The sequence below is a fragment of the Podarcis filfolensis genome (assembly GCF_964270895.1).
Source record: "Podarcis filfolensis genome assembly, chromosome: 1".
NCBI lineage: Eukaryota > Metazoa > Chordata > Lepidosauria > Squamata > Lacertidae > Podarcis > Podarcis filfolensis.
In genome coordinates, this window is record NC_139604.1 from 60110999 (window position 1) to 60125584 (window position 14586).

The 14586-nt window shown below is 41.6% G+C and overlaps 1 protein-coding gene across 2 annotated transcripts in view; it reads left to right on the plus strand.

Moving 5' to 3' along the window:
* EPS8L2 (EPS8 signaling adaptor L2) overlaps window positions 1–14586 on the plus strand; it is an 85350-nt gene that overhangs the window by 9144 nt on the left and 61620 nt on the right. Inside the window, exon 1 of one of the 2 annotated variants that reach the window (XM_083607871.1) lies at window positions 12332–12517. The exons of the other annotated variant lie outside the window; for it this stretch is intronic. The gene's annotated coding sequence lies outside the window, so the exon portion shown is untranslated. Of the gene's footprint in view, window positions 1–12331; window positions 12518–14586 lie in introns of those variants that run through there. 2 annotated transcript variants of the gene reach the window in all.

The window sequence follows — 14586 nt, forward strand, 5'->3', positions numbered from 1 at the left end:
TCTGTTGCATCAATTTCAGTGGGTTTTGTTCTGGGGGTACAAAATTCCACACTTGGTTTGCTGTACATGTTGTTCCATCCGATATATTGCTGCTCTTAAAAGTTTTTTTTCCCTTTTTTGCAGCCATCCAACAGTCTCTGTCAAACAGGGATGGCTAACTTCTTTTGAATATTGAATATTGGCCCAGGACCAGCCCTCTGGGGGCCACATGGCAAAGTAGAGATGGATAAAATGTAAAAGTGTAGGGCACATTTTTTTTAAGGACACATTTTGGGGTTTCAGCGGGTTGCCTTTTGATATCACAGCAATGGATCCATGGGGCTGGTCAGTAGAATTTTAAATTACTAGGGAACCCATGAGTCCTTCAATTCTGTCCCTATTTCTGTCTCTAAAGGTAAAGGTAAAGGGCCAGTTGTACGGGCCAGTCGTGTCCGACTCTAGGGTTGCGCGCTCATCTCGCTCAAGAGGCCGGGAGCCAGTGCTGTCCGGAGACACTTCCGGGTCACGTGGCCAGCGTGACTAAGCGGCATCTGGCGAGCCAGCACCAGCGCCGCACACAGAAATGCCATTTACCTTCCCGCTATAAAGCGGTACCTATTTATCTACTTGCACTTAAGGGTGCTTTCGAACTGCTAGGTGGGCAGGAACTGGGACTGAACGACGGGAGCTCACCCCGCCGTGGGGATTCGAACCGCCGACCTTGCGATCAGCAAGTCCTAGGCACTGAGGTTTTACCCACAGCGCCACCCGCGTCCCTTATTTCTGTCTCTAGGGAAAAACTATTCTGTCAGTTTCCATTTCTCTAGTTCCTTATCTTTCTTGTCTTAAATTAATATCTCTACATTTCTGCATTAGTTTGTAGTTTTGCTTTAAACGTCCTCAGGAAAATTCATCAGCTTTTTTGTGCAAACTGTGTACTTTGTGCAAATATACACATGTTTGTATGCAATTTTGCCTGATACACAGTTTGCAAACAGTTTCTCCTATTTATAAATCAAATTAATAGTTTATTTATTAAATTTTTATACAGTCATTCATCTGAACATCACAGGGTGGATTACAATATAAAAACACAAAAATACATAACATAGTAACAAAACAAAAAAACCTAATACCCTCCACGGTTTGAAATGCCATAGATAGTTTACTTATTTATTTTTTATTGGTTTTCATTATCAAAAAAGAAAATATTGTTGCCTAGAAATACAAATTTGGTCACATCCAACAACTGAGTAAAAGAACAATAATTAAATAAAATGTAAAATAAATTTGAAAACAAATTTTGAATTTGTAGACAGAGTTGTTGAAGAAAACCAGAGCAGTAACAATTACAACATGATATATAATGACTTAGGATGTTTAAACTGGGAAATACAGGTAAATAATAGTTTAAACCATCAATATTTTGGATTTACAAACATTTCATTTTCCATCCCTTTGTTACTAGTTGTGTATACCTTAATAAAAACTTTTTAAAAATGATAAGGAGCGGAGGGGGATATAAAGATGTGGCGGTTGGGAATAAAATAATTTAGACATGCCAATATTATACACTGTAGTAGGCACTGCTAACAGTTTTCCCTAATGCATTTTGTATGTTATTTCCTGCAATATATGCATTTTATGCACTCTTCTTTCTAAAATATATACATTATTTAGTTGGAGACCTGGTCCCAAAATTCAGAGCAATATAGTTCAGTTTTGGTTTGCATATTGTGTACAAAAGTGCAAATTAAGTAGGTTTGCACTAAAATCTGAACCATCCCTGAACCCCCATCCCTTGCTACCTCTATCACTTTGGACAGAAAGGCAGGAAATGTACACCCCAGTCCATTTTTTCTCATTTTATTGAGCTGCACAGTACCACCAAATATTGTGGGTGGGGAAGCCAGGAAGGGAGGTCAAACTAGCTATACAACTACACCCTTTTCTACATTTTCTGCAGTGATTAAAAGCTTTTGTGGCTGCCCTGGGTGGGTTATTCCAGCCTGACTGCGTGCTTGGTGTAAAAATAATTCTTTCTCAGACTTCACTCTTGGCCTGACTTCCTGGATCTTTGTCTACTACTCCCTCAAAACTCCCATCATCATACTTCCTGCTTTTTTGACAAATGTGTATACTTTTGGCACGCGTTTTCCTCTGGGATGCGCACAAAGGATGAATACATTGCATATCTTCTGGTTTTCTAAGTCCCTCAAATCAGGAGGGAAAGTGGACAAGCAAGCTAACTTTGCACCCACCTCCCCTTGCTACCCGGTCACCATGCCCACCTTTCTCCAGTAGCTACGGCGATGACTTCTGAAAGCAGGGAGGCTTCTCTTTTCATCTAGGCTCCCCGCCCCCCATGCAGAACCCTGGAGAATGGTGAAGGATTTTGAATGTCTGGGTAGGATTACTGCCTTCTGACAAAGTCAAATTAGCTCATGAATTTATGCAGTACAGAGTGGTTCAGTTCAAACATCACAGTAAACCATGGTTTATTGTGATGGAAACAAGCACAGGCTCCTGCTCCCCCAGACTCAGACACTCTTCTCTCCCCTGCCCCCCGCCCGCGCTCCAGCGTTGCCACAAGAAGGTAGTTGAGCATTTTTACTTCCTTTTTTTCATTTTCAGCTTGTTATGTCATCTGAACCTGACAAATGGTATTTAAACTTAGCTATGGTTTGTTTGAAACAAGCCAACTTCAAACTGGCTTATGAAGCAGTGTTGTCTAAATAGCCCATAATTAAAATTAACTGTGTTTGGGGGGTTGAGCATAACAGAAATGGCACAAACTGAAATTGGAAGTTGGAAGCAAACGCACATTTACAAGTCCACATTTACAAGTCCAATGAAGGCTAGGCTCATTACTAACATGATAAAAATGTGGTATCTGGGCACAGCCAGTGTCTCAGACATCAATTTCAATGTTATAACAATACATTAGAACAAGTGTGTCATTTGGTGTGGGTTTTAACTTACTATGAGTAGTGTAGCCGCCTTAAACCTGACATCCTCTAGATGTTTTGAACTCTAGTTGCTTTCAGTCTGAGCTGTCATGTACTGGCTGAGACCGATGGGAGTTGTAGTCAAAAACATCTGGAGGATATCAGGTTGGAGAAGGCTGAAACGTAAAGGGTATAACTGCACCAGCATTTTCTGCTGTGATGGACAATGCTCTGAGCATATTCCAGAATTTGGAGGTTTCCTGCAGTTTGAGCTCCCTGGAGGAAGAATATTCTTGTTTCACATTTGCATTGCCCCACCATGATCAGTGTGACAGTATGTTGCACACTGTAGCACATGAGTAGGCAAACTCTGGCCCGGGGGCCAGATGTGGCCCAATCGCCTTCTACATCTGGCCTGTGGACAGTCCAGAAATCAGTGTGTTTTTACATGAGTAGAATGTGTGCTTCTATTTAAAATGCATCTCTTGGTTATTTGTGGGGCATAGGAATTCGTTCATATATTTTTTTCAAAATATAGTCTGGCCCCCCACAAGGTCTGAGGGACGGTGGACCGGCCCCCTGCTGAAAAAGTTTGCTGACCCCTGACACCCTGGAATAAAAGACCTCCCTCAGAAGGCATTTTTTTTGGTTCCAGTTTTACTGCAGTGAGGTGTTACTTGACTCAGTTAATGTAACAAGGCCATTTTTTAAAAAGTGGGTCATGCATTTAAGGTAGCCTTTTGACTATGAGCTGAAAGGTTTTGGTTTCAATCTATTTTTTCAATCTAGCAATTGGAAAAAGAGGTGTTTGTTTGTGTGTTGGGGTGCAGGAAAGTCTGGCAATGGAAGGTTCCAGGGAATAAACAGATTCTCTTGCCCACCCCAGAAAGAGAGGGTAAAAGAAGGATGGAGATAGCTTCAAGCCTTTGCTTCTATCTTAAGGTCTACTCTTAGGATACAGGTACTTTGGTGGGCACAGACTGGCATGTTGGAAGTGAACAACTGAGAATCAAGTATGGACTTAAATTTTGTGCTGTAAAGGTGTTCCATCAATCTCTCCAGGATGCTTGATCCGTAATAAATTCATTTTTGGTTTCTTGAACTGAATATAAAGTGTTGCATGGTTGCTACTTGGTACACCAAGGTAAACTTTTGCTCCTAAGGAGATAGAATTACCCATCCTTTCCCCCTTTCTTATTCCTCCACCACACCTACTAGGCTTGGGTTTTGTGAACTGCCATGGTTCTCCAGGGAATAAATGCAAAGATAAAAGCCTGAACTTGGTTTGCTTAGAGTTTGAAGCAGCTACATTTCCTGGTGTTCAGGAGAGAAGTTCATGCTGCTTTAGGGAATGGTGGAGCCAGTCGTGACTTGGGGTTATGAGAAGGGTGTGCCTCCTTCGCTATGTGCTGTCATGGAAGGTTTCTGCCTCCTGCTTTACACACAGGACTTGATTCATCAACAGCACATGGAATATCTGCCATCATGCAGGAACAGAGTCTCCTGCCCTAGAACTATAGCAATACGTATCTGCTTTCACCCCCTCTCTTCCCACAATCTGCGACAAGCAGGGACAATTAAGGCACTGAAATCCCATTGACTTCCATGAAATGTGTGTGGTAGGGTGGGTGGAGATCAAGGGCTGTGTTCAAGGTCACATGAGTACCATACAATATATTCCTTTCAGTGTTTCATTTCCTTCTGATTTCTCTGTCCAAAATTTCCCACTCCCCATGAAATGTGTATATACCTGAAGCTCAGGAAAGTGATTCATGTATCTGACAAAGGGGACAGTAGTTCGTGAAAGCTTGTGCTATAATAAATGTGGCAGTCTTTTAAGGTGCCACAATGTTTTGTTTGTTTTTCTGCAAAAGGCTAACATGGTTGACCCCTCTAGAAAGGCAGTTCTTGTCTTTTGGGACTCAGGCTCTGTTTGGGAAGGTTGCCACACCCACAAACCTAATGAAATGTTTTTAGCACCATCTAGCAATGCAATACAAAAAATATTGGCCTGTTCTGGTAATACAACAGGCTCCATATCACAGCACCAGAGAGTTAACCATTGAGTACATACTTGGACAGGATATGGTTATATCACTTCCTGTCAGTTTTCCCTTAAAAAAACTTCCTACAATTCTTTCATCTTCATCACAAGGTCTTGGTCCCAGGCTGCCTGCTCCTTTGGTGCTCTCGAGAGGATTTCCTTCAGAAACTTGATGCTACTGAGTGCAAAACTGTGTCTGGAACTGTCAAAGCCGCTACCTGGTCTGCGGTCTAGAACTTCAAACACAGAACGCCTGTGTGCCAGTCCTGCCACCAGCCTAGCCAAAGCAGCGCCTGTTTGTTTTGTTAAAGTGCCACTCCCCAGTGGACATAGCATGTGCCAAGTTACAACTGAGTATGGATTGTTAGCAAATATCCAAACATATATATATATATACACACAGAGGATGTGAGCAAGAGCTAAAAATGAAAGACTGGCAGGATAGGAAAGTAGCCACCCCTGTGTTGAGCTGGAAGGCTCAAACCCCATGAACAATGATGTATGGGTGTGTTTCTGCAAAAAGTAATTGCTGCATTCACAATGATAAGAGGGAGATGAGGAGTTGGCTTGCTACTCACATTGCCTTCGGTTTTTGCTACTCCTCACTTGCTCTGTGTGCACAGCAGTGGGGAAAAAGGTTTCCTCTATCACTGTAGCTGGAGTCAGACATTGCATTCTGAACCCTCAAGAAGATTGTGGTTGGGGAACCAAGAGCCTGCCATAGACACTCACAATCTTGCCTCCCTCTTCTGCAGAGATTCTACAGGTGTGCAGTGGGTTTGTGTGACTGACAGATCAAGCTTGTAACTGGATGAAATGTTTTAACCAAATCTCTTGTTCCAGTGCTTTGAGGAAGGAATGTTGAAACAAATATACAGCCTTGGTCATGTGCTTCTTACTCTTATGCAAGTTCTGTTTCTAAGGAGCAGGAAGATTATTTAAAGAGTTCTGATAGAGCAGTTGGAGCATAAATCCATCCAGCCCTTCCCTTTGATGCTCTCTTTAAGATCATACGGCTCCCCCCCATTTATTTCCTATAATTTAATCTTGTTGGGTTTTTTAGTGTTTGTTGCTTGTTAGAGTCATTGGAGATCCACTCCATCCCGTCTTTCTTATAATGTTTTTGATCTGAGAATTCAGTGTGGTCTATTTTATTTAGTCCTGGTGTCTGGACTGTACTAAGAGATGCAAACTTAAATTAAATTACCTTGTAGCTACAGTCTCTATTAGAAGCTTTACATCTAATTTCAGGAATCAGATAACAAATTAGGGATGACAACTAAAAGCTGAGTTCATTCATGTCCACAAGGCATCTCTGCCAATGGCAAACTCTTAGCAGTTGCATCATAGTTAATAATAGGTGGAGCGAAACTTGAAAGCCAGATTGTATGTATGCATGTATATATGTTTTAATTAATGCATATAGAGTTAATTAGCACGGTGAAGTGACTACCACTAAAAGAGAACACTTACCTCCCTTCCATTCATCGGAGCCATTATTTTTAATCTACAAAAATAACTATAGTATATCAGATACTATAATGCAGTCAGAGGTGTGACTACTTAAATGTTGTATATTAAATATTACATAAAGCTTGGGAAGCTTAGTATTGCTTGAAAAGCATTAGGCAGAGGAATTTACTGACCTGTCTACATTTGTTAAATAACTAGCAATATGCCCCCGAAACAGAGGGAACATGTATGGTATAGGAATCTTCTGTACTGCTCACGCTCGTTTTATTGCATTTCCACATCTCACAGCAAGCCTCTATTTGCTTCAAATTTTCATTTGCTTTAAAAACAACAACAACAACACAGCATCCACACTGAGCCTTCTTTAGGTCTCTTTCTTTCACCCTTATTTACAGGGGTTACTCGCTTGCCGTATATTTTGCCTTATAAATGTTCTGTTTGTCCTTTCCTTTCCTAATGTGAGTATTGCAGCCCAGATAGCTTCCTAACTCTACTGAGCAAGACCTGGGCTCCAGCAGATATATGTAACTTAGACTTGAGGTGCTGTTAATCTGCATACACAATATACAGCTAAAGTACAGTATATTCAAAGCACATTTTTCCCCTTAAAGAATTCTGGGCGCTGTAGTTAGTTAAGAGTTGCTGGGAATTGTAACTCGATGAGGGGTGAACCACAGTGCCCAGAATTCTTTAAGTGAAAGAATGTGCTTCAGATGTGTTTTAAAGATCCCAAACCTTTTAGTTGGCAATGTGCAATACACAACACCCACCTTCCAGGTAACCCAGAAGTTTCTAATGATACAAATAGGTTTGGGAAGAGAGATGGGATTGGTCTGGTGCTGTTTATGTTCCCAGGCAAAACACTTCCTGCAAAAAAGTGGTATTTGATCCCCTTTCTTTTAAATGAAAGATCATAATCCCCCCTCACCATTGCCATTATAGTCGTACCTTGGTTGTTGAACGCCCTGGAACTCGGACGTTTTGGCTCCTGAACAATCGAAACCCAGAAATGACTGTTCCAGTATTCTAACTTTTTTTGGAAGCCGAGCGTCTGACAGGGCTTCTGCGCTTTTGATTGGCTGCAGGAGCTTCCTGCAGCCAATCAGAAGCCACGTTTTGGAAGTCGAACAGACTTCCAGAACGGATTCCGTTCAACTTCCAAGGTACGACTGTACCACTAACCCTTTCATCTGTCACAACTTCACTGCTTGTCCCCTTCATTGTGGGATGCTGAAGCGGTTCAAGAGGAAAAATGGACAGGAGCTCAAATAAACAGATTTATGAACATGGAACATTAGAAGAATACTTTATATGTGGGAAACAAGCAAATAATAATAATGATGATAATAATTTTATTACTTATACCCCGCCCATCTGGCCAGGCCTCCCCAGCCACTCTGGGCAGCTTCCACACAGGATATTAAGAACACAATAAAACATCAAACATTAAAAACTTCTCTAAACGGGGCTACCTTCATATGTCTTCTAAATCATATTATGATTCCATTGCTGCAATACTGAATGGCATTAAGAAAACTGAGGCTTCAATTCCGAGTACACTTATTATGGGATTAGGCCAAATCCAGGGGACATTTGGCTCTTCACATGTTGCTGAACAACCACTGCCATCATTCCTGTCCGTTCGCCATGCTAGTTGGGGCTGGGATTAATAGTTCAGCAAAACTGAGAAGGGCAAAGTTTTCCCATGCCTGCATTTAATTGCACTTACACTGCATTCAGGCAGAATAAATTAACTCTGCATTGTCCCCTAAAGTGCAACTCCGCCTCCAGATTTTCTCTCTCTTCCCCGCCCTAGCAGAAACGCTGCCTCAGAGCTTTGTTATCTGCTGCAGAGCTGTTAATAAAGCAATTATATTATTAATGCCTTATATAGAGCTTTAATCAATAATCAAGGCTCAGCAGGACTTATTTCTGATGAAATACTTCGGACTGTGCTACACGGCCGCTGTCGTCATGTTTGATTTACTGGTATTAAGACGTATTTACATGCAGCAGCACATTTCAGATCTGCAGGATTATCACATAGGATATCTGTGTAGGAATTTCATTGTGAATGAGACAAATGAGTATGACTGGTGAGTGGGCACATAGATGCAATGACATAAATGCAGTATATTCTTAAAATTGCTTCTGTAATAGGGGATTTGAGGTGCATGTGGCAATAGTGGTGAAGAGGAAAAAAGCAGGACATATGGCCAGAGAAATTGCACCAAGAAGACTTGCAGCTTTTCATCCTATTCCTTTCTCCCACCTTGCAACCTTTGAGCTCTGCCTGCATCCAAAATGCATATCATTTCCTAAAGTTCTTTGCTGTGTTCCTTGCGATAGGTTTGTGTATGTCAAAAGAAGCGAAAGATTTCACTAGTCACAGTTTTAGAGGGAGGTAACGAAAAGCTCCACAGCCAAACCTTGAACAGCTTTGGGCAAGAGGAAACAATTATGAAATCTTTTCCAAACTGCTGCTGCGTTATTCCCAGGCATGCTGAGGAAAGTGAAGTTGTTTCTTTTCTTTTCTTTTTCAAACCAAAAGTAAATGACTCATGTTGCACACCATTTCAATATGGCATTTCTTCTTCTACAGAGTCTTTTTCATCCCAAAAAATGACAGCCAGCTTTTATATGAAGCCCATTTGTTTACTTTTGCTCAGACTTCCAAAAATATCTGCAAGTATGGACGACCTCCTTCTTTGGTCTGCTGAACTGAGAAACAGAGTGTGAGAAACCCTAATCCCTCTTCTTTTGGAACAATTTTCCTCCAGCAGATTTCTAGATACTGCCTATTTTTATCTTATCTTCTGGTTTATTTATACACTCATTCATGCTGAGTGACTAGCGGGTATTTTTGTTCCATCAATCGTTCACATTTTTTCCCCTTTGGCTACTAGTATGAATGTTTTTGATGCTGAAAACTGTTCAGTTTCTGAAAACCCTGTTTATTTCTGTTGGGATTTATTGACATAGGCTTAGTTCACATGTCACATTAACCATAGTTTAAAACATGGGTAGGCAAACCAAGGCCAGGGGCTGGATCCGGCCCAATCGCCTTCTAAATCCGGCCTGCGGACAATCCAAGAATCAGCGTGTTTTTACATGAGTAGAATGTGTCCTTTTATTTAAAATGCATCTCTGGATTATTTGTGGGACATAGGAATTCGTTCTTTTTTTTTCTTTTTCAAAATATAGTCCGCCCCCCCACGAGGACTGAGGGACAGTGGACCGGCCCCCTGCTGAAAAAGTTTGCTGACCCCTGGCTTAAAACAATCTATGGTTTTATGTGTATGCTGCTCAAAAGCTTTTGTGGTACTTTTCCTCCACTCCTGATGCAGTGCAGATGACAGAGACGGAGCTAGCTGCTCTGGCACCCAGAGTGTGTACACGGGGTGGGGGTGGGGTAGCTGCCCACGGTGAGCATCCATGGGGGGCAGCGCGGAATGTCACCCCTCCCTCACAGATGACACCCGAGGGGGGCTGCATCCACCACACACCCCTTTCTCCGCCGGTGGCAGAGGAAACCAGGCACAGCCTGGCTTGTCATGTTACCTGGTTCTCCTCAGCTCATGAATTGTTTCCAAACAAACCACAAGCAGTAGCTATGTTTTGTGCATATTATTTGTTTGGGGAGGTAAATTTACCCAGGCATGCTCAGGTAAATGTTTTATTTGTTTGTTTGTTTTAAACTCACATTTTGACCCAAAAATTGTGGCTGTGCTCTTGGTTTGGGATTAGCCTGTAACAAATAGAATATGTAATGAACTTCCCAATTTCTTCCAACTACTCTAAAAATTTCATATAAACTGTGGCTGCAGCTATTGGCATGTCTAGAGCTTCCCTCACTCTTGTGATTGTCAGTGTTTTAGTTTTGGATTTTGAACTCATTAAGGTTGAAATCCTATACCCGCTTGGGTCTCACATTTTAGTAGACATGTACAGGATTGCATTTGCTTCACCAGTCATCAGTCACCTGGGTCATCATTTTGAGACTAAAGTTGCTTAACTCCACAGTGTTTCAGATGCCACTGTTATGGTTCCAGTCCCAGCTGAGGTACCTAAATGCGACATTTCCTCCAGCTTTGTGGGGTCAGATGCACTTTACAATGCCTGATATTGGGAACAGGGTGCTTGCAGGATATGTCCTAAATATGTGACCTCTCAATCCCTGCCCATCATAACTAGTGAAATCAAGCAGGGTTAGGGAGGATTGGCAGGGGGTCCAGGGAGTGGTGAATGCTTCCTTACAAGAGGGGATGCTGCCTGCCACCTTAAGGAGGTGGTAGTGTGTCTACTCCTGAGAAAACCAGCCCTGGGCCCAATGGAGTGTAATAGCAATATTTTAGGAACCACCCTATTTTTTGTGGTTGCACGTTTAAACTATTTTTGGAGGCAATTGTAGGTTTTTAAGCTTGCATTTTAAATTGTTGTAACTCACCCTGATACCTTGGGGTGAAATGCAAGGAATAAATTAAAACAATGCTACTCCTACTCCAACTTATAATAACTATTGCTCAGTCGTAAATGCTCCCTTTTTGAGGAAGGTGGTAGAGTGGATCATAGTGGAACAACTACAAACATTTCTGGATGAGACTGATTATCTGGATCCATCCCAGTTTGGGTTTAGGCCCGGATTAGGTACCCAATCAGCTGGATGACCTTTATATAGAAAAGGGCTTGTTGCCTTCATGTCCTTGCACTTGACTGACTAGTGTTGCAAATAGGGTGCTTGTCTAGACAGATCCTTGGTCTGATCCACAAGTGCAACTGATAGATTTATTTCTGGTTTCCAAATACTGCAGTTAGTGGCTCTAGAGAGAAAGCTCACCGATAGCATGACGAGGTCCTGAGAGGGCATTCAATTTGAAATAGTTGTTTATCTTATTTTTCTCTTCATATAGATACCGATATAATGCCTTCCTTTTTGCTAAGCCTTTTGTCTAGCATTATCAGCCATATTCTGACCTACATATTAGATTTAGTTGAACATGGGGGTGTTGGCTGCAGGTATCCGGTGTCTCTCAACTGATCAGACTGCATTATTTTTAGCGTCATGTTTGTCTTCCTCTGAATGTCTGCAATGTGAAAAATTTATGTTCAAGAACAAGGTGTGCTGGCTTCAAGTTTTGCAGCAGGGTCCACCCTTCTTTTCCTGTCTGACGTCCAGGTTCCTGTTTGTTGGCCCAGGCTCCATAAATGCTCTGCTGAATTATGAATACCACTCTTCTTACAGATTAGTGAACTTTTGCGTTCCTCTGTTCCTCACGAAGGAGAAAAAAAAGTCTGTGGTTTTTAGCTGATGGATTTCATTCCTGGAGTTGCAGCATTACCATGTCTATGTTGCAGTGCACCTATTGTTTTAGGTGGGGCAGAAAGCAGGAGTCTAGACTCAGGTGTCAGGATTGGGAAAGCTGGGCTATTCCCTTAATTGCCATTGTAGCTGGAGTGAGGTATTACAGAGGGGTGGGGAACCTGTGGCCCTCCAAATGTTGTTGGATTTCAATGCCTATTAGGCCCAGCCAGCATGGACAGTATTCAGGGATGTTGGGAGTTGTAGTCCAACAACATTTGGGTGGCCATGGGGTCCCCACCCCTGGAATACAGGTTAGATCCATGTGGTACCAGTTAAGCTGGTAAATTAATATGCTGCTTCCCACTTTAAATGGCTATCCAAGTACTTCCCTCCTGCTCTGAATTAACTCTGAGAAATGTTAGGAACTGGAAACCAAACAGAGGGAGCTTTGTTATCCTCTTAAATTGAAAAGACAGTGTCATGTGTTATCTAATGGCTAAAGTGTCCAGTGACAGCCTTGTATTATTAGGCTTTTGCTACTCTCACATTCTTATCTAAAGCATCAAACATGTAGGAAAGCCTCAGAGGAGCTGAGAGTTTCTCTGCAAAAGCCTTCTCCACCAGCAAAGGATGAAACCAGAAGTAACACACTCTGCTTCTGCTGCATCATTGAATCAGTTGTTGATTTCGGAGCAGCACCTGTATGCATGTTGCTCAAATTCTTCTTTTCTCTTTTCCCGGTCAAAGAGAAGCATTGGATTGCCATGTGAGGTAGATTTTGTATGTTTGTGTGGAAGTTGCCTACCATGGGGTGGTTTTCTTTTAATGAGTGGTCATGGAAGAAACTGAATAGGAGAGCGGCTGTTCTGTTCTATGGACTTTAACTATAGTTCCAGTTTGTTTGTTTTTAATGCTGTTTTTATTTATTGTCATGGTATAGAAGATAAATTTTGAGAAAACAATTGTTACAACAGTAAACAACAAGTAATTTATACTTGTCCTGATAAAATGGTACAAAATAATGTGCAAGTTTCCGAGTTCTCCAGAACTTTACATCAGTTAAGGTGTGTACATGGGAGATGACCACTGCTCATGCATAGATGACAGCTTATTGAATAGGAGTTTGGGGGGTTGGGAGTGGTTGAAGGCACAGGGAAAGCAAAGAAGTGAAGATATCTTTTGTCTGTCTTGAATCGCCCTACGTTCAGCTTCATTGAATGTCCCCGAGCTGAAGCATTTTGAGAGGGAGGAATATTTAACTCTATCCGTTTTCTTCACCACATGCATAATTTTGTACAGCTCTATCATGTATCCTCTTACTCCTTTTCTCTAAAGTATAAAGCACCAAATGTTGGAAGTATAACTACAGGTGAAGATGGTAAGAGAGGGATCCGAATTATCATATACTCATCAGGTTACTCAGTGTACTTTAGATTTGAAGCATTCACGCTCACCTTCTGAAACATGAAGAAACTGATCACACCCATAAAGCAGACAATGAGAGATTCCAGGAGACTGAGGTGCCTTGAGCAAAAGGAAATGAAAGGTTACTCAGTGCTGGCACTTTATGATGCAGCAAACTGGAAGGCTTGAACCACCTAAACAAATACAATGAGCTGGTGTGGCAGATGAACTCAGTGCCAGCAACAGTGACAGATCCTAGATTACTCCTTGTCCCACTGCCTACACCCCCCTCACCTTGCCTATATGTCATAAATTTGGGTAATTATAGTGGTGGTAAGCATTAGTTACATAAGCACACACACACACATATTTCGGGGTAGCGTTAGCAGTATTAATAGTATAATATTAACATGGCTAGATGTTGCTTTATACTGGTTGAAAAAAGCATAGCCTCCAAATATATCAACATGCCAATCCTGTATTGTGAAAATGCATTAAGTTTGGTCCAACACTGGCCCAGTTCGCAAGTAATGCTAGAATAAATTATGACTTAGCACAAATAAGCCAACGCGTGGACTCCTGGACAGATTGCAGCTGCTTTGCTTTTCCGTGGTCATCATGTTGCTGCTCTGTACTAAGCTATGGTTTGGTTTAGCACATCATCTGAAAATAGTGTGTCGTGGCTTGTTGTTTCTCTGTGAGAGCTTACACGTGAGCCTGGTTCAAGTAACATGATTTCCATGCAGTGCAGCAGCATAAAGTCTGTGGGGATCAGCCACAACCTCTGTTTTGAAAGCCCACATGTTTACTCACTTGTGCTAAGCCATATTTTGCATGCAGATGAGGGCACTGTATGTCTAATCATAATAATAATAATCTAATTTTGAAGAGCCAGCATAGCACAGTGATTAGGTATGCTGAAACCCCGGTTGTTGAATTCCAATAAATTCATATTATTTCCTTGTTATATATTTGGAAATTGCTACTCAAAATATTTCCATGGTTTTGGCTACCTCTCAGCCTGTTTTCCTCCCACAGAGTTGCTGTGAGGCACAACAAACACCTCTTTGGGAGAAATGATTTAACAAAAGATGGGGAGGGAGAGAGAAATGGGGAGAAAATTCAGATCATTTGATCAGTTGATTCAAATCAACTGACACTACCATTTTCTTAGCACTAACCTGGAACAGGGCTGTGTGTGTGTGTGTGTGTGTGTATCCCCACTTGCCTCTTGGGTATATATGTTTAGCTGTTCTATAGACTGTCATGCTTGCTATCCTAAGCCTTAAAGCTTTCTTGAAATTAGTGAGAGGTACTTTATTTATTATTTCCAAATAATGTCATAGTAATAGCAAGACAAACATTCATTTTTTTACAAACTATTGTTCCTATGATGGTTTTGCAGACTATATGATGGGATAAACATTTTGCAAATA